Here is a 19803-nt window from a genome sequence, read left to right on the forward strand (position 1 = left end):
TAAACGTGATAAATCATTGACCAAATGTTTAATTAAAAACTGAAGTGATTTGAACTAACCTACTTCGAAATTGTAGCACCAAACACCTCTAACTTTTGTCATGAAACCAAAGAAACGATTTAATTAAGTTTGTAATATTTGCTTATTCATTCGAGTGCATTATAGTTTTTCCTGTAGAAATCACAGTTTGTGTTTCTATTTGGATGAGTAGACTTACGTCAAATGATCGTCAACGGATGTGGATTGTGATGTAAAGCGTGAAGGAAAATTGACTTCATGATTGTCTACATTCTGCTTTTAGTTTCACTTCTGTTGTTGGTGTTATTTTGAATAATCAAATTCTTGTTTTAACTGTAAAGTCAAGCATGGTTTTACTTCTTTGTTTATCATCCCAAATATGACAGAAATTAATGGTTCATTCAATAATTTATTATAATGGATGTTGAAAAAGGTTGAGTATGATACAATTCGTTTTTGTCTCACCTGCGTAGCAGAGTGAGACTATAGGCGCCGCTTTTCCGACGGCGACGGCGACGGCGACGGCGGCGGCGGCGTCAACACCAAATCTTAACCTGAGGTTAAGTTTTTGAAATGACAGCATAACTTAGAAAGTATATGGACCTAGTTCATGAAACTTGGCCATAAGGTTAATCAAGTATTACTGAACATCCTGCCTGAGTTTCATGTCACATGACCAAGGTCAAAGGTCATTTAGGGTCAATGAACTTAGACCATGTTGGGGGAATCAACATCAAAATCTTAACCCAAGGTTAAGTTTTTGAAATGACAGCATAACTTAGAAAGTATATGGACCTAGTTCATGAAACTTGGCCATAAGGTTAATCAAGTATTACTGAACATCCTGCCTGGGTTTCATGTCACATGACCAAGGTCAAAGGTCATTTAGGGTCAATGAACTTAGACCATGTTGGGGAATCAACATCAAAATCTTAACCCAAGGTTAAGTTTTTGAAATGTCATCATAACTTAGAAAATATATGGACCTAGTTCATGAAACCTATACATTAGGTTAATCAAGTATCACTGAACATCCTGCATGAGTTTCACATCACATGACCAAGGTCAAAGGTCATTTAGGGTCAATGAACTTTGGCCGAATTGGGGGTATCTGTTGAATTACCATCATAACTTTGAAAGTTTATGGATCTGATTCATGAAACTTGGACATAATAGTAATCAAGTATTACTGAATATCCTGTGCAAGTTTCAGGTCACATGATCAAGGTCAAAGGTCATTTAGGGTCAATGAACTTTGGCCGAATTGGGGTATTTGTTGAATTACAGCCATAAATTTGAAAGTGTGTTGGTCTAGTTCATAAAACTTGGACATAATAGTAATCAAGTATCACTGAACATCCTGTGCGAGTTTCAGGTCACATGATCAAGGTCAAAGGTCATGTAAGGTCAAAGAACTTTGGCCACGTTGGGGGTATTTGTTGAATTGCCATCATATCTCTATAAGTGTATTGGTCTAGTTCATAAAACGTGGAAATAAGAGTAACCAAGTATCACTGAACATCTTGTGCGAGTTATAGTAGTTTTCAAAATCAGCACTGCTGCTATATTGAATCGCGTGATGCAGGTGAGACGGCCAGAGGCATTCCACTTGTCTCATTTACTTGCTTTGATCATTGACTTAATTTTCGTGTTTCAGCGATCTTGCAGATATTATGGTAACAGCATGAGGATTCCCTTGTATATTCCTTTATATTCTAACATGGCAGATTTATTTTTGGTTATTCTTTATCATATTTATGTTTATTCATTCTTCTTTCGAGGGACTCGTGAGGACGCGAGCTACATTTACCTAAACATTTTTTCACAGCTGAAATAACTTATTTTTCTGGCAACGTTTACTAGTTTTCTCACACTATCGGCTTAACGATCCTCCATAATTTTTCTTTCTGCCTGACATTTTTAGACTAAAAATAGGTATTACTCTTCACATTACGCCATACTGTATGTAGTAAACACCCATAAAATTAAGCCGCTAATGGGTGCTCCCATCGTATAGATGACACAACATAAAGATGGTTTACATTAAGGTAAGGTGGAGAATCTAGATCAGAGCAGTATCGCTTCTCGTTCGATCTTCACGCTCGTGCGTTCAACAATGAAAAAGCTTCGTTACTAATGGCAGTATGTATAGCATCATAACGGTAATCGTATACCTCTGGAATGGGTGATCCACCAGTATATTTGTTTACCACCCCCCCCCCCTTCCCGCTTTCACTCTACTCTGTTTATTTTGTCAATAATCATCTTTCCCGATCTCTCAATACTTCCATTTTTGTCTCAATCTCTCTCAATCTTCATCCTCCCATAACTATGTCTCCAGGTTATAGTCCCACCGCACCCACCCACCCCCCCCCCTCTCTCTCTCTTTCTTCGAGTATCTCTATTTCACCCATCTTCCCCTCTCCTTCCGCTCCCCTCTTTCTGTTTCTTCCATCTCCTACCAAAATTAATCGTCATATTTTACTACAGACCTTTTTACGTCCCCAAAAATTGCTTTGAGAAATATGAACGTGACAATATTCATCAGATTTATACAGCTTTCGTACAGTAATGTTTCAATAATAATCCTTTAATAATCACCAATATTGCCTTTCCTTATATGTTTGTCTCTCCCTGGATATATTCAGTATCGCTATCGCTTATGCCCTATTAAAAATAAATCTATTTCAAACACGCAGTTTAACATTATATGGCGCTTTGTTTAAAAAGCTATTAATCAAATTCATAAGATCGTTACAACCGCTCCAGTCGCTGACGTACTCTTAACTTAATGTATTACTAAATAGAGATAATTATCAGGCAAATAAGAAATATGTAAACACGGAACCTTGGTCTATGTTAGCATTGAGCAATTAAACCGACGTTGACATTAACTGAACTTTGTCAATGCCACGAAGACAATCAGCATAGAGATTTTCTTTATGTTCTTTAGTTTGCTAGACATGTATTAGATGATACAATTACGAAGATATTGATTGCTAGCTCATTCAATGCACGCTCCGTGCATAGACTGTGACCTTCAGATATGATTTGAGCTTTTCATTTTAATAATAGTTACAAGAAAAATAGATGGAAATGATATAGCAAACACAGTGAAATCGTGTGGAGCAATACTATCTACGAAATTCCGAATCGCACATGTAATTTTGGTAATCATTCCGCATTGGGCATGGTAAAGTGTTATGCAATACTAGTATGCCTCTGTAAGGGTTGTTTTATCTGTTCATCTTACCAACTCCTCATGGCTTTGGCTGTTTTACTCTCCTCCCTGTCGACAAGTTCTTCATTATCTTTGTTATCAACAAATTTTCTTTCCTCCAAAAACATGAACAGGGTTCAAATGAAATTTTTTTAATAATCTTATCACCATCGCCATCATCATCATCACCATCATCACCACCACCATCATCATCATTAACATCATGTAAACTGCAAAAGCAATCACAAAACACCCCCCCCCCCCAAAAAAAAAAAAAAAAAAAAAAAAAAAACCGTCCACTTTAAATGCCTCAATCGCCATGCACCATTGCGCCAGTATCTGGATGTATTTTGTTCTTTCCTATTCACTTCTTTGAATTGCGTCTTGACCTCGGTTGAAGGCACATATCATGCAGGAAGATGTTCCTGTAACCAAAGGTGTAAAATCGTTCAGTCACCTCGGCCATTGAAACATGAGAATACTCCTTGAGAGATACTTATCTACTCTTCTTCACCTTTAATGGCTTCGCTCCTTCACCCATCTCGCTCTCTTCGCGTTTCTCCATCTCCCTACACCTTTCCCACTTCTTTTTTTTTGGGGGGGTCACATTTTTCCCCCTTCCCTCGCCTCTCTCCCTCTCTTTGTCACCCACTCTGTCTTTGATACTTTTTTTTTCTCTGTCATTCCCTCCCTCCCTCACTCTTTCTCTCCGTCTCCCTGTCTGTTAGAGATGTCAAGAATTTATTTCAATCGTCTAACCTCCAGCATGCTCTTGCAGTAGGTGTGAGATCACAGAAGATTCCTGCGCCCTTCTCCTAAGTTTATTAAGTGCTGTCATTTACATCCTGAATTATAAATGATGCTTGCTATTATTACGGATGAGATATCCAAGTTAAAGATGAAGGAGTTCGAAGCATTTTTAGCAAGTTAATTCTTCAGCATAACGTCATCAACGTGTTTTATAGCCATTTTTTCTTCATTGTCACATTTATGTACAGTATTTGAAAATGAATATATCTAGTCTGACCATGTTGACGTTAATCAAAGCTCAAATTAGGGCGTCCTCTGTTAGCTTTCGATTAACAAAATTTCACGAAAAAAAAATCGAGAAAAAATTGCAACCTTTGATTTTAATGATAATGATATTCCAGTTTTATATATTATCTATGTTTTATATATTACATTAATTAAAATATCAAGAAAGAAATCAAAGACAACTGTTTTACAGGTAGTCCGTCCAAAAGAAAAACAAACCAAATATAAATTCCGTTCAGGCCTTATATCCTTTGGCGGCTACTTGTATATTCTTCACCTAGACTACTCCCCCACTTTCCTGACCTCTACACAATCTCCTTGGAAATTAAATGTAATCCTGATAATAGACCACTACAATCGTTATGCAATGAATTCATCTTGACCGCCCCTCGGCATGCCATGTCAGCTTATATTAAAGATGGACATGATTATGCAGGTCGCATGCGCCATCCGTCATATCGCAAATCAACCATGTCGTTTTTCTTCAGGTCAGTTACGTATATTTTGATTAAAGGTAAGGAATATAAATCTCGCGTGCACCTTTCGATCATTAATAACTGATTTGATTAATATATTATACGTCAAATAAATTATTAATGGAAAACCAATGTTTCAGATAAGATGGCCAAAAAGAAACTGGGACGGTAGTTTGAACTCTTAACGCCATCATGCAATATTCCAAAGAAAAGGCTTTGTGTATGTATGTATAATATCGCACTTCATATTGATAAAAAGAAAGAGACTCTGAGAAATGCATTCAATGTTTCAGAGACTGATTTTGTCGTTTTTAAAGGTTCACACTATTTAGCCAAATAGAGAATTTCGTAGGATGATATACTGTTTGAACTAATGTCTCATTGGACCTGGTACAGTATGGGTCTACTTAAACACGTCGGACCTTGAGTAATCGAGGAAGAAAAAAAGATTTTTGCCATAACTTGTGGTCCGATCAGTGGAGTTAAAATACTTTCTTGTTTCTGATTAGGTGCATGCTAACCATATAAACTTCTTCCAAGGTCATTACTTGTTGTTGTATCGGTTTAGACACTCCTTGCGTGACTAGCATATCGGCGGTAGATATGAAGTAATCCAGTACGCATCATAAACGATAGTACCATAATGTCGGAAAAATGCCACCAGCCAAAAGTAATTTTGACAAATTTACCTTTCTCTGAACTCTTGAATGTGCTTAGAGCAAATTTAGACTTTGTTCAGAGGAAACAAATCGACCACATCGACTTCACGTTGTGTTTCGATGAAGCCGCCAATGTAAAATTGCCATAATACAAGCATTCGCAAACTGTCAATTGCCAACCACAAAGCTATTAGAGGATGAGAATGTATGAAAACTCAAGCTTGATTACACATACGCCATTTACAGGAAGAAGTGATCGTTGTTAAACTTATTAATGATTAATTTCGAGCACAAATTTTGGAAGACGATTTACGAAAATAAAATTGAAAGACAATTTTTCTTCTTTGACTTTACGCTACATATTCTCAATCAGTAATATGAGCTGATTTAGGTGAAATTGTATACACAATTCTTTACCTCGGTGAGCTTATTTCATAATTTTTTCCTCTTGATTTTGTCTTCCACATCGAATGTAAGGTATTTCCCAACGTATTCATATTATCTAAATGAATTCTTTCAGTACCACTTTATTAGATTTTTTCTAACACATATCTTCCAATTCAGCTTAAGCTCAATCAATATATTAAAACTTACTAGAGTTAATTTGGCAACAAATATTCAATTTGCTCAAACAATAATTCTTGCTGAAACATTACGCACCAGCTCACGCACATCCATGCGTACACCCGCTCAATTAAATAAATGAATTAAATAAATGAATTGAATTGAATTGAACTGAATTATGCATACTCATTCTCACCTATCTTGAAACGAACATAAACACACATGCCCACAGGCATACTCATTTCACATACCTTACAACAACTTAAAGACACTCATTCACACCACGCACACGCACCCACACATACCTATGCTCGCCTACCTTGAAACAGCATAAACGCACCCGCTTACACACACACACACCCATTCACCTGCCTCGAAAAACATAACCACACTCGCTCAAGCACACGCATACACATTTTCACCTACAATGTTACCACTTTAGCTCACGCACACCCACACTCACGCAAGCACCCACACCCATTTCCACCTATATCAAGACGTGCACGCCACGCACACACACATGTTTCGCTTTCGGTTTTTTTCTTCTTCGTACTGCAATGTTCTACCTTTAGGTTCACTACACTTACTAGGAAGAGGGACGGCGTGTCCTTGACTCTGGCTCTAAGGCTTGGTCAGGTAATCCTTGCCATACTCTCTATTGATCTCATTTCCAATATCTTCCAAGTCCAGCCTGAAACCATAGAATTGTAGTGCGGTAATCTTAGATATGTGACGCGGAAATCGCCCGTTAAAATCGCACTTCTTCAGAGGTGTCAACGTTTGAAATAGAAGAAACAGGCGACGGAGATTTACATGAAATCTTACTTTGTCGGAATTGATTTGTGCTTTCGGCGTGATGGTTTCCGGGGTCTGTCTACGAAGGGTGATTTACCTTTCAAAATTAATGTTTAAGAACTTTTTGCAATGGTGTTACCTTAAATCGACTTGCTGTCCTGTTTTAGTTAGGATATTTTTTTCTTGTGTTTTTAATGTTAGTTTTAAACTCAATCTTGAAGAGGCTTCATTCAGATCGTACTGAAAACAAACTAATTCTCTGATTATCTTTTAAAAAGAAATACAAATGTAGAAATGCAAATCTTTTTGTAGAAATACAATTGTTGAAATCAATTCTCATAAACAACCTATTAACAAAAAAAAAATTAAACAATTATTTTTTTCCTCGTAATTTCAATACTTGTATCAATAACGGAACATTATACTACACTATAAAAATATGGGTAGAAGTGCTCCATGAGGGTAATTATGTGTACATTGGGCATCTTTATTTATCCAGTGTGATGAAAATTTTGCCCATTCTAAAGTAATTGCTGCTTATTTTTAACCTAACGAAACAATATGCTTCCCGCATTGGGTAAAATACTGCCCAAAATTGGTTGGACACATGATTACCCTCGTGGTGGTAAAAATTTTGCCCAATATTTTTTACAGTGTATTTATTTACAAATTACAAAATCATGTCAAATTGTCCACAAGATATAAGACAAAAAGATAACTCAACTATAATCTATCATGAAAGAGATAAGGATAACATTATTAAATTGCCGAGTTATTGTGCTGATCAACAAGATAAAAACATGACAGGTAGATATCAGGATTTATCCATGTTGAGTTGATATGAGATGCTGAAGGATTCGCACTTCAGATCATTACATGTATGTCCCGGAGTATTTAAGCATGTCATTGTTAAAATATGGGGATTCAGAATAATCATAATAATCCTTGAGGGATAAGTCATTCCGAATTATCCGAGCATAATTGTTAGAATTGAAATATGAGAATTAAGAATAATCATATCTAATCCTTGAGGGATAAATGATTTCTAATCGCCAAGCTTTGCCTTCTGGCGATGAAAAATTGAGGGAAAATCCCAATATATCCCATTTATTTCTTCACACGATGTAATCCAAGCACGTCTTTGTATACCTTTGATACTTGGAGAAAGCCAATACTGGGGAAAGCCTATAGGGTTATATCTTATCCACCAAGACAACCCGACCGGTGATAGCAACCTCGAACGGTTATCCATAAAACCTCAGTCAGGGGCATACGGGAATAAAGAGAAACAAAACCAAGTACTTCTGATATCTGGGGGTTGCAGACAGAAAAGGCATCCTCATTACATTCAAGATGAACGAGAATTTAGATTTAACTGTCAAATCACCGTCCGAAATGAAATCGGTCTTGTTGAGTAAGTAATTATGAACGTCATGAGAGCGATGCCCTGGGAAAGCTAGCCACATCATTATCATCTAATAATGCATGTGTGTAGCTTTTTTTATTCAAAACCAACGCCTACATACATACTATGTTATACTTTGCTTTGTTTTCTGGGTTTATTTACTGAGATGTGTTGTTCGTTTCGGCGGTTTGTTTAATAAAGGGATGGTCCGGGCTGAAAATATTTATATCTAAATACATAGAGTAAAATTCACAAAGCAAAATGCTGAACATTTTATCAAAATCGGATAAGAAAATAACGAAGTTATTGAAATTAAGTTTATCAATATTTTGTCAAAACAGTTATATGCACATCGTCATGAATATTCATTAGATGGGCTGATGATGTCACATCCCCACTTTACTTTTTCTTATGTTATTACATGAAATCATAATTGTTTCATTTTTTTCATACATTTGTAAATGATGTGTCCCCATTATGATGAAAAACGTTGCGGCAATAAATAACTAATGCACTTAATCAGTTGTCAATCCAATTGTTTAATTCTTGATAGAAAATGTTGAAAAAACCTAATTTCATATAATAAAATACAAAAGAATAAGTGGGGATATGACATCAGCCGACCCAATGAATATTAATGAAGACGTGCCTAGAACTGTTTCCACCGGAATAATGCAAATTTTTAAAATTCAATAACTTTGTTATTTGTTATTCGAATATAATCAAATTTAAAGCATTTTGCTCTGTGAATTTCACTATTCTTATTGCGATATAAATATATCCAGCTCGTACAATCCCTTTAAACATTTTCATGAAGAAAATGTTGTTACGCAAAACTTGCCATTCGGTTTTGAAGTCGTTCTGAGATAATCAGAATATTATCCGATATTGAGTCAGTTGACCTTTCTTTTTATATTAATGACTACGAAAATTGTGATAGTCGTCAGTTTTGATTGGTTTCCAAGAAATATTTTCTGTCTACATGGATAACATTATAATCTGCATTTTATACCAAACAAAGCTGATAGTGAAATCCCTTGCGAGAAATAATTTAATAATCATCTCTCTCACACTTTTATCTGTTTCTTAAATTGATGACAGTTCCTCGGCATATTGCCATTTAACTCTCTCAATATTCCTGAGGCCTAGTTAAGAAAGTATTGGACAGCAGTAATAACGGTTATACTACAAGATAATGGGCAAGTGACCAATAAAACTCAATGACGCAAGAAGGCGTGAAACGAGACCTATTTTTGCTTGATTATGGGATAATTTGTGTGGTATTGGTTTGTGTTCTGTGTTTTAAAGTGTGGGATAGTTTGGCATTGGAGTAATCATCATTCGGATCGCTACACAGAATAATTGATGCAAAATCTAATTCCTGGACGAGATTTACGAGAATGCTATTCAAACTATTATATGCTATGATCACAATCTTCAATTTAAAATCCTATATATTTCATGCTTGATTTTATTAAAAGATGTTTAAACATGGACTTTAACTATTCACTAGAATATATATTAAAAAATATATATATGTCATTTTGATTAAATTTCATCCATTTTCTGAAATATATTTCAAACTATACTTAACAGGTGAAATTTTGCAAATGTTCATAATTTCTGTAGTAAAGATGATATGGCTCAATCCCATAAAAAATAACATATTTTACATGCCAAAATTATGTGTTATTTCGTGAACCTCTTCCGCTGTATGCATGGAAAAATCATTACGCCATTTTGATATTTGCCCGCTACTTATGTTTTGTTTTGTTTTGCTTCAATTCTTTCTCCACTTTCAGAAAAAAAAACTAATGGTATATTTTAATAAGGATTGAAGGAATCCAGCTTTGTTTTCCATTATTACAAAAAGTACATTAAAACAAATAAGACAGTCTGAGCTTAAGATTTGATCAACTCTTCGTGTTTTTTTTATACTGCCTCTTTAAGTGTTTAACGACAAAGAACACTGGAATTCCGGGGCTTTCGAAATTAATCTTAATTTAATTTCAATTCAATTTTACTGTATTTATTCAAATGAATTCGATTTCAAGATGGCAGGGTGTGGAAGCTATTTAGATTTATGACCGCATGGTTATTTTTTAATCCAACGTATAAGGGTTGAAAAAACATTAACTGTCACGATAGTGTTTCATTGACAATTTTTTTTGCATTTACAATGTACATGTTGATAATTGAAAGAAATTTGCAATACAAAAAAGCAACCCCTGCTGCGACAGGTTTTGAAAACTTTTAGCTGTACCTCTAACATCACCAACATTGCTTATTCATGGCCAAATACAAAAGATATAGCAGTTCGGCTTTAATGTAGATGACTGATCGATTCTTGTCATAAATATAATCCGGACAACTCCATTGACGTGTAAACATGTTCAGCAATAGTCTTCGGATTGTGCTTGACCTGTATATCTGAAAACTATCGCTCTAACTTTGAATCTGGATCGCCGATGGAAATCTTTTAAGTTATTGACCCATTTATCAAACAACACAGACTCGAATTCAGGCCTATATAGAAGGTAATTCAGCGAAGTAAATGGTGAATGAGGAGGAGGAGGGGGAGACTTGAAGGAAGATAACGGACAAGATGGGAACAATAAGGTAGGATGGATAAGCTCGAAAGAAGAAAGAGCTTGAGAGAGATGGGAAGACTAAAATAGAATTGATAGTTCGTAGCTGATAGAAAACTGGAAAAGAGAAAGATATTGAGATAGACGCGGGATGTAAGAGATAGCGAAATAATTTATTTGGATATAATCAAGTGTTATAGATCGACGAGATGGATTAAGGGGATAGAGGGGATGATCTACTTTTTTATAACATGAACAAAAGAGCAAATGGAAGAGGAAGAATCATAATGCAATTATGGTAAAATGGGTAATGTGCTTTTACAATTAAAACAGGCAAAAAGGAATTTGGAGAAAAAGAGAGAATAATATGAGATAGAAAAGATAGATGAGAGAGGGGGAGAAACTCAATTCCCTCAGAACTCACTTGAAAACATGTGATTGATATTTAATGGGATGCGAGGCTGAAAAGGTTCTCTCTTCGTAACCGAGAATCAGGATAATTGCTCCTTTTGTTGAAAAGGGAATTTTAACCCACTTATTTCAATATTAGACATGGTAGAATAAATTAAAAGCAGAAACGAAATACGAATTAAAATAAAATTGAGGTGCATACGATGAGTAATTCAGTTTTACTTTCATAAGCGACGAATCCAGAATATGAGCAAGAAGTAATTTTAAAATCAGCAAGTGGAGTAATCAAGATGAGCAATATAATTTCAAAAATATATCACAAGTAGACAAGCTAGGAACAAATAAAACTTTCATAGGAAATAGAAATATCTTAAAGAAATTAAACCCGTTTCATTCTTTTTCGTGAAGTCTGTTTTTCTTTCCGTCTCCCCTTTGTAGTTTAGTTTTCAAATTTACTACCAGTATTTTCAAAACGATATCAGCATTCTTAACAGATGCAAGGAGTAATTATCTTTATACTCGAATAAAGAAACTGTGAAAAGCAGAATACAAATAAATTTGTATTGTACGATAAAGAAGCGGAGAATATCGCCAGGCGCCAATCAGCTTTTCTATTCCTCTCGGTTCAACCAAAACGAAGAAGCATGAGAATCCAAATACCAAAATGCTGAATTCTTAATACCACAATATCAACGTTAACGCCGCTTCCCCCCCCCCCATAAGATTGAATCAGTACATGGTCCGATATGAGCAGTAATGATTAATCATCACTCGAACAAATGCCTTGTGAAAATGTCATTCGGAAAGTCGACAACTATTTGTCTTTCAAAACAGCTACAAATGCTACGCCGAATCACAACGTGTGGGCGGTATATATATCCTTCCCCAGAAAGCACCGTGCAATGATCACGTGCATTCGGGCGATAATGAAAACAAAACTGACATGCTAATTAATTGGTCTAGTTTTGTGTATCAATAGCAATTGTTGAAACTAGATCGCCTTAATGAGCTAGAAAGTAGATCTTTTCGTCTCGAGGGCTATCACCAATTCTTCTTTTCTAGTTTCCCCCAATAGGAGCCAAGCTGATTCCCCGAGTTCATGAAAAGATAATTCCCTTGCAAGCGAGCGACACGATTAAAGCCTGATTGTTCTTAAAAAAACCTAGTAAAATGAAGTCGTACAATAGGTTGTAGGTTACCTCAGAATTAAATCAGAATAGTCGACAGGGGTGGTTTAAACTATAGGAAATATGTAAATATAAGCTCATTTTAAGCAAAATAATTTGAGCGCTCATAGCTATCATAGCTAATGTCTTCACAAATATTTAACCATCTTTTGGGCAATTGAGCCACATTCATCGAACGATAACATTAATGCACTGAGGCCAACGATAGAGAGAATGGCAATGAAACTATGGGTTGTACTCTCTAAGTGGGAATTGTTGTTTCTTGTTTTATATTTACAAACGGCCCGTGCCCCCCCCCCCCCCTTGATAGGCATAATCAAAAATTTTAATGTAAATTTGCCGTTCTGACACAAGTGTGCCCCCCCCCCCTGGAAAATCCTGGATCCGCCCCTGATTTACCTATACTGTTACTGAAATCAACGTGTAGAATGTTATGTTCAGATAGCATGTAGATCAGAAAGTTGGGTATGAAATTGGCAAAGAGAGAAAGAGAGAGAGTTAGAGAAAGGGGGAGAGAGAGAGGGGGGAGATAGAGAGAAAGAAAGAAAAAAAAAAAAAAAAAGAAAGAAAGAAAGAAAAAGAAGAATAGAAAAAAGAAAGAAAAAGAAGAATAGAAAGAAAGAAAGAAAGAAAGAAAGAAAGAAAGAAAGAAAGAAAGAAAGAAAGAAAGAAAAAGAAAAAGGAGAATAGGTAACCAAAATCATTTGGAAAGAGAGCAGTGTATATTGAACCCCAGCATTCCTCAGTATGTTGAACCACTGATCAAAATCTACTCCCCCGAATAACATTATCTCATGCCCCGCACGTATTGACCCCATCCAACAGGCTTTCCAAACATCCCTTGATGCGTCAAAGACATTCACGTTACATATTAAGAACATAGAAGAAACCAGGGTAGCTCACTCCCAGAACTGTCATTTTTCATTCTTCAAAAACATTCTAGTGTACATGGTATCACGAGACAGGAAATCGTACAAAGGGCTTCCCTATACCGGGTATACTTGTCTAGTTTTGAACGTTTTGAGCGTGGATCTTTGATAGAATGTGTTTGTTCGTTTTAGTAGTTATTTTGGGGTATACTCGTTTACTAAAATGCTTATGATATCAATACTTCACTACACCAAGCCAGTTCTTGCGATGTTCTTGCGGTGGAGCTAAAGCAGACTTACACTGTGAAATGACGGGGTTCAATGTATCTAGTTATTACTAGATTTGCCTTCCAATCGCATTTGGTTACTTATTCTTCTTTCCTCCTTTTCTTCATTGTATCAAAAAATTTAACATACATTATAGGAAGCGACCACAAACCCATTCGACGATTTTTCGAGGACCGGACAGGCACTTGTTAAACTGAGCCACTATATTCCTTTTACCGCCATGTTGTCCGAATATGAAAGACAATACGAAACATCGTGATCCAAATCCAGGCTCTGAAGATTTATAGACACATGAAGAACCACGGTTTCAGCGCATCTAACTCTTCAAAACGCGGACGTACAACTTGTCCATTATTCCCACCATGATAAACCACTTCAACATTTTGTATTCTAAAAGTATGAAAATATGTGCTACCTTTATCATAGGAATTTTGTCATGAACAACTTTTGAGTTAAAGAATGTATGATGAAGTGTTATTGTGGTATCTTCAAATCACAAGATTGATATAAAGGTACACTCTTAAAATGTTGGGCAAAATACTGTCCACACAAATTTTTTTTTATCCAACTCTGGGTAGTTTTCAACCAATACTGTGTAGTTTTCACCTAAGCAAACATTGTTTGTTTAAAAGTACCCAGAATTGGATAAAGTTTTAACCAATTGTTGTGTGGACAGAATGATGCCCAACGTTTGTAAGAGTGTAAGAGAGAGAGAAGGGGAGAAATGGGAGAAAGGGAGACAGATGGAGAGAGAGAGAGAAGGGGAGAGACAGATGGTAGACACAAAGTCATTGAACCTCTTACTTGTCAATGAGAAACCCTGAAGCCTCATATCGTATTTTATGTGGAGATCGTTTGGAATATAAAATATATTATTCAGAATATTTCACGGCTCTAGACACACACTATCGGAATCCCATCTTTCGTTTCATCCAAACTCTCAAAATGAGGATCTTATTTCCGAAAATCATAAAATACACTAGAGAGGTGATATTTCAGTATCTGATCTACCTTTTGACCATTCAAATTGTAGGCCTATTGCTTTTACTATCATAGAGATATAAGACAGTGTATATTAGCACTTACGTATCGCATAATCTGCAAACATTAAGAACGGATAGGGCGGGAAAGAGTCGAAAAGGGAAGAGGTGACAGCATTTTCCACCCTTTCACAAAATGTATTTTTTTCGTCCTGACCCATTTAACGGGTGATGTACCACTCTCCGCTTTCCATTGTTTATAATGTAGGCTTATGTACAAAGAAGTTCAGGGATGAATTATCATGATTACGTATATTCACCCCTGTAAAGACTGATTTACTCAGGAATGTATATGCCCCTAAAACAATGAATGGACAAATTAAAGAATCAATAAGTAAGTGATAACCATGATTGCATGTACATGAATGGATGAGTACCAAATGAATTGAAAATGGATGACAAGATAGATGCACTGCATATAGATAAACAAGTAAATGAATTAGTCAATAAATAAATGAAATAGATTTTTGAAAAATATAAGATCTTCAAACTCGATGGAACAAGATAAGTACCCCTTGGCATCTATCACGCATAATTGTGATGTCTGTTGCTTAATATCTAACTTTGTTTAGTGTCGGTGAATTATTTTTTCTCACAAAGTCACCTCATATCATATTCCCTTCATCGGATCGGTCGTTGCTTAAAAATGGTATGTTAAATTCGTTCGATCTATTTCCTTACAAGGTGCAAAGTAAAACGATATTTAACCTACGGAGATGTGTAAACCTAAACCAAATTTTCTCACAAGCCTTTCATCCAACCACTTCTTCCAGATGTATAAGGTTTCGGATTTGTCGATACGTGGGTATGGTAAGAACATGGAGTGTCTATACCGCTGCCTCCAAAACAACTCTTTTTCTTTCTTCTCCTCAATTATTCATATCTCAATTCATCACGGCTTATACAACCTCTCCTAAATTCCCCCTTGCACTTTGTCCTTAGAGTCCCTTTTTTCGGCAAGAATTCATGTCGATCGTCTTTAATGAGTCAACGACCCCATGTTATTGCCTTAAAAATGTCATATTATACCCATCGCATCGAATTCAAGCTCATTTATTGATATAATTTAAGGTCTTCAAAGCCATGATTGATGAGTTTTACTCACTATATATATTTTTGTTGTTTCTTCGACGTATCGCTCACGTCTGGCTCGCTCTCTCGTTTTTATCTATCTATCTACATAATCTGTATATCTTTCTATCCTCCTATATACCTCTCACTCAAAACACTTTCGAGTGTTGTTTCTCCTTTCCTTATCTAATCTTTCTTAATTAGGAAATCTTTAAAATGCTCATTATCGTTGAAAATAAAAAATCAGCAATCCATCTGTCATGAGACAAAGAATCGTTTGTGGTACTGTACGAAATCCAGTTGATCATGAGGCAAATTTTAAGAAAGAATGGAAACCAAGGATGTACCATCGAACCTATACGAAGTTATATAGATAATCTCTGATATCAAAGTACATAGTATTAACCGAGGAGCACGAGTCATGGGGTCCCCGTTATATAATGGTTGGCGATTAATCGTTTACCGCTAAATAGTGATGGCCAATCAAATTCATTGTTCGAAAAAAAAAGATCTATCGGTGTGATTTCTTCATATATTTTCTATTCATCGCAAACCTTTGTATTCTGTTGTCTTGAAGGACAATGCTGTATAAGAAATTCTGTACCGGTAATATCTATCGCGTTGTTGTTGCTTTTGAAAATCTAAGGCGTAAAACTAGTTTTACATCCATCACCCATTATCAGTTCCTAATCTTTCCGCTTCATTTTGGGAATACCCATACTCATCTTCGGAGTATTAAAGAGAGAGAGAAAAAAGAACGTTTTGAAATTGAGCTTATGTGAAAAAGATAGAGACTGTTCGTGTTCGCCTCGCAGATATTGGGTTAGGAAATGAAGATGGAGTCGAAATGGAACCGGCCGACTCCTCTTTCTTCTGCCTTTCTTCGATACTGTAGGATAAAATGCCCTCCAGGCGGCATTTGTTTGTAGTCGTGGATAACCCCTTCCTCTACATTTATATGTTTCCTTTGTTCGTTCGACTCTGTGATATTGGTTTAAGATTATTTCAATATTCCCTTTTTCATTATATCTCCGTATCACTCTCTCTCTCCTCTTCACTATGGTTTATTTCTTATTTATTCTTTATCACGTTTGCTCATGATCATGCCCCTGCTATTTCTAATTTAATCTATTATTTTCTATTGTATAGACCATGTAGACTGTCTGTCTGCTTTATCTTTCATTACTACACATTTAAAATGTTGGGCAACATACTGTCCCCTGTGTTGGATAGTGTATGTCGGTAAAAAAAATATATTTTATGGCAATTATCCAATTGAGCAAATTTATTACCCAATTAATAGTTTTTATTACCCAATTTGGGCAGATTTTAACCAATATTTGTGTGGACAGTATGTTGCCCAGGGTTGGTTAAAAGTTGTGTATTTTTTGCCCAACTATTTTGAGAGTGTATATGAAAACTATTGTGATAGGTGAGGGGAATGAAACTGGCCCAATGGAAATCTTTTGAAGATTAAAATATGACGTTGTATACACCAGAACACGATCTAAAGTAGATATCAACTTATTGCGCTTCAACAATATTTTGTAGTTCGCGTGTGCGTATGGCAAGCCGTTTTAGCATTTAATCCTATTTCTTGATATCAAGAATGCGATTTCTTGATATCAAGAATTACCATTGCTTAACTACACAATTCTTGATATCAAGAAATTGAATTTAATATACAGATCGTTAGACGATTCGAAAGGGGGAAGCTCTCAATACTGCTTAATTTTCTATGAAAATAACGGATCTACGGTAGATGTAGAAATATTCACATCGACTTCTTGTAAGATAATACAAGAAATAATAGCATACACCAATAAAGTTCGAACTTTTCAGAAATCTGATTCAATACAATGTCTAATAAAACTGTTGGTTCTTAGTTTTCTAAGACTACTAATATTTAGTTTATACTGGTTCATTTACTACTGCTGCTGCATCTACCACTTCTACATCCGGTAATTATATTATATAAACACAGCTCAGTATTATTTATTAAAACTAAATCAGGAATAATATATTCACTATAGTCGTACCTGGAACAAAGATATGCAAGACTTACAATACTATCCCTTCCAGCACCAACCGTAGTCAAAAAGATGTAGCAGGCGGTTGTGATCTAAAATCTTACGCACACCCTTAAAACAAATGGCTTTGGAAACCCCATCATGAAGTATATTATGGCCATTAGCAAGGTAAACAGATAAACGCGTCTCCATTTTCTCCCTTCCCGACCTTTCAAGTCCTCTTGCCCTTGAATGAATAAGTGATGCGGATGAATACAGGAGAAGGGGGTCCCATCTCATCATCCACCGCATCAATAGGAGAAACCGTTCACACGTGGCGGTTCTCGTATCTCAACTTGTTTTGTGGTGGGGTGGATGCAATGGCACAAATGCGCAAAATTTCTTAAGGGTTAAACACAAAGGTGAGGCAATGAATACTTGGGATCAGCGAGAAAGCATAGAACTATCTTTTTAAGATGCAGACCTGTATCCGGCATTCATATTTTTTTATTTGTCCACACCCAAATATGAATATCTGGGTGTGAGTGGGTGGGTGTGTAGGAGGGTGCAGGAGAATTTCATGCTCACTCATGGTCACTATGGTTGTCACGATGTAGGGAGTACAATGTCTTGAGTATTAGGCATATTGTAGTACGCCAATATTATCGGCCTTTAAGTTTCAACAATATTTATTATTGACATGCATATAGTTACAGCTTTGGTGTTTAAGAAGTCCAAAAAGGGTTTCACTGAATCTTTAGATCTGAGTTCGTGACGCACGGGATTTGATTTACCTTATTAGATTTCTGATGATTCTGTCATTAAAAGCAGCTGTGGTTGAGGGTTTAAGTCTTTCCCTCGCCCACCTTGGATTAGCAATGATTCCTTGGGAAGCTTTATCGTCTGTGAACTGTTCCAGGTAGATTGTTTCCTTGCCATGCCTTGCCCTGAATAATGGCGGGGTTAAATGAAGCTTAATTTCAAGATTGTTTTGACTGTACAATCCAATCATCGTCAACCTCTATAAGCATTTCAATACCAGTCACAATAGTAGGGTAATGGCGTACGGATGAGCGGTATGTGCACTGTTATCATTCCGTATAGTAGGATCTCTTTAACGTATGTTGAGATTGTGTGAATTTACATTCTAAAATTAAACCAGTTAAAATGACTAGATTGGAAGTCAGCAGGTTACATTTCATGTGTCTAGTCAAATGATATTTTCTGTACTAAAAACTCTAACCCTCAATTCATCTATCCACAATAATTGCCACAGTTTTAAGTGCTGATTATTACATTATCCTATAATCTGTTAAGGGTTTCTAATTCAATGGCCTTAAATTCATTCCGTGTAAAACGTACCGTGGAAGGTTCGCAAATGGTTAATTTAACAAAGCTTTGTTGTTTTGTTCTTCAGAATTCGAATTTGCCAATACTTATGTATGTTTGTATAATTCAGGGGCCGTGGAACCGGAGGGGACTGGCGGGCCCCCCTTCAAAACTGTTCCTTCTTGATATTATTCTTAATTTCCTTTTCTTCTTCTCTTTAAACATATTCTCTGTCTGTCCCTCCCCTCATTTATCTCCCCTCTCTCTCTCTCTCGTCCTGTCACGCTCATTTTCTCTTCCTTCAAGCTTTCTCTCCTATTATTCCTTGTCTTATTCAATGATGATAATTATTATCTTATTGAAGGTTGCGTTTGTTTTTGTTGGCGTGGATCCCATGCTGTTCTCTACGTGTTGATTTGTAATTAACCATCGTGGAATGTATTTAGGCGGGAAGCTGTGAGGTGATAGAGTCGTCTGCTAGCTCTCATCATAAGCTCTCGACTCAAACTCTCCAGTTTAATATCAAACAAACATTGATTGCTCAAACACTTCATGACAACTCAAGGTACAAACGAAACTCTTGGGCCCGTATTCTGATAGCAGGTTTAATTTAACCCTAGTCTAAAGTTAACCCTGGTTTAACTAAACCTCCTCTAAACCTCACCTCTGGTCTAAGTGTAGTTTAATTATTTTGGTATTCTGATAGCCAGGTTTAACTAAACCTGGGTTAAACCCGGGTTTAAAATTCTTTTTGGAAATAATAACCCTCTTTTAACCAAGACTAGCACTTTTTTGGTAAATTACAGCTGCAGGGATGACTGCAACAAAGTTGAAAAAAT

The sequence above is a fragment of the Lytechinus pictus genome, chromosome 12 (assembly GCF_037042905.1).
Source record: "Lytechinus pictus isolate F3 Inbred chromosome 12, Lp3.0, whole genome shotgun sequence".
In the NCBI taxonomy this organism is placed as follows: Eukaryota; Metazoa; Echinodermata; class Echinoidea; order Temnopleuroida; family Toxopneustidae; genus Lytechinus; species Lytechinus pictus.